The sequence below is a fragment of the Aethalodelphis obliquidens genome, unplaced genomic scaffold (genome assembly GCF_003676395.1).
Source record: "Aethalodelphis obliquidens isolate GAN/ISIS:26980383/991018 unplaced genomic scaffold, ASM367639v1 scaffold3207, whole genome shotgun sequence".
NCBI lineage: Eukaryota > Metazoa > Chordata > Mammalia > Artiodactyla > Delphinidae > Aethalodelphis > Aethalodelphis obliquidens.
Window position 1 is genome coordinate 1 of NW_020841110.1, and position 2,153 is coordinate 2,153.

At 52.5% G+C, this 2,153-nt stretch overlaps 1 pseudogene; it reads left to right on the top strand.

The window, feature by feature from the left end:
* The first annotated feature begins 88 nt into the window (after positions 1 to 88).
* On the top strand, positions 89 to 2,011 carry LOC113617225 (aurora kinase B pseudogene; annotated as a pseudogene).
* Positions 2,012 to 2,153: the final 142 nt, after the last annotated feature.

Consider the following 2,153-nt stretch of genomic DNA (forward strand, 5'->3'; position numbering starts at 1 on the left):
TCTCTGCATCTGACATATTAATAATGCCAGTAAGATATTGTATAAAATCGTTGACTTTATTATAATAAGAAACATTAGGAAGGTTCAGTTGTTTCCCAGCCGCCAGGGAGGTGGCTGTGCCGCCGGCTCCAGTTCCCTCCCCCTTCCCTTCTAAGGATGGCCCAGAAGGAGAACGCCTACCCCTGGCCCTACGGCAGGCAGACGGCTCAGTCTGGCCTGAACACCCTGCCCCAGAGAGTCCTCCGGAAGGAGCCTGTCACCCCCTCTGCGCTTGTCCTCATGAGCCGCTCCAATGCCCAGCCCACAGCTGCCCCTCTCCAGAAGGTGGTGGAGAACAACAGTCGGACCCCAAACTTCTCAATGCGTTCCTTCACAATCGACGACTTTGAGATTGGGCGTCCTCTGGGCAAAGGCAAGTTTGGAAATGTGTACTTGGTTCGGGAGAAGAAAAGCCATTTCATTGTGGCGCTCAAAGTCCTCTTCAAGTCTCAGATAGAGAAGGAGGGTGTGGAGCACCAGCTGCGCAGGGAGATCGAAATCCAGGCCCATCTGCAGCATCCCAACATCTTGCGTCTCTACAACTATTTCTATGACCGGCGAAGGATCTACTTGATTCTGGAGTATGCCCCCCGGGGGGAGCTCTACAAGGAGCTGCAGAAAAGCCACACTTTCGACGAGCAGCGAACAGCCACGATTATGGAGGAGCTGGCGGACGCTCTGATATACTGCCACGGGAAGAAAGTGATTCACAGAGACATAAAGCCGGAGAATCTGCTCTTGGGGCTCCAGGGAGAGCTGAAGATTGCTGACTTCGGCTGGTCTGTGCACGCCCCCTCTCTGAGGAGGAAGACAATGTGTGGCACCCTGGACTACCTGCCCCCAGAGATGATCGAGGGGCGCACGCACAATGAGAAGGTGGATCTGTGGTGCATCAGAGTGCTCTGCTACGAGCTGCTTGTGGGGAACCCCCCCTTCGAGAGTGCTTCCCACAACGAGACGTATCGGCGCATCGTCAAGGTGGACCTGAAGATGCCCCCTTCCATGCCTGCAGGAGCCCAGGACCTTATCTCCAAGCTACTCAAGCATAACCCCTCAGAACGCCTGCCACTGGCTCAGGTCGCAGCCCACCCTTGGGTCCGGGCCCACTCCCGGAGGGTGCTGCCCCCCTCTGCCCTTCAGTCCGTCCCCTGAACTGTCCCTGTTATTTTCTCAGTTGTGTCTGTATGTCTGTGTATGTGTAGTTAGGAGAAGGGGTCCCTGGCCTGTTCCCGCATCTGTCTTCTACCTCCTCTTTATCTAATAAAGGCTGAAGCTTTTTGTACTGATGAGTGTAGATGTTTACAGGCAGAAATTGCTGTGAAGGAAGCTGTCACCTGTGGGGAGGAGGCGGGGGAGTTGCCCATGCCGGGTGCCAGGACTGGCATTGCATCACTGCCCCTGGGAGCACCCTGCCCTCTCAGCTCTAACCCCCACCTGGTCAGCTCCACCCCACCCCCAAGTCTTTTCTTTCCCCTGCTCTGACTCCCAGACCTGGGGATGCTGGGGGCTTCAGCTCCACTCTGCTACGCCTGCACGCCAGCCATCTCTGCCCACCTTCTCTTACTACTTGCTCTTAGTTGACCTCTATTCTTTCCCTCTTCTGGTTCACTCCTGCCGACCCGGGAGCAATTGAACATTGTTGTACCCAGAAGTTGTTTGTTTTTCCGCTTTGATGAGGCTCTAGCACAGGAGTGAATAGAAGCAGTCATTGGTTCCTAACCTAAGGTTTAAGGTTTCACTGCTAGATACATGATGCTTGCTGTAGATTTTTAATACATGTCCTTTATCAGGTTGAGGAAGGCCTGGTCACTTCCTAGTTTGCTAAGGGTTTGGGCGTTTGTTTCGGGGTCAGCCGCAACAGCATGCGGGATCTTAGTTCCACGACCAGGGATCGAACCCGCGCCCCCTGCAGTGGAAGCGTGGAGTCTGTTGGGGTTTTTCTGAATCAAAAATAGGTTTTGACTTTCACCTAATGCTTTTTCTGCATCTGTTGATTATTTGCTCTTTTAGGCCATGCGGTGAAGAACATCAATAAATGTTTTTATTTTCAAAAAAAAAAAAAAAAAAAAGAAACATTAGTCAGGAGACCATATCTTAAGACTGATTGTAAAACC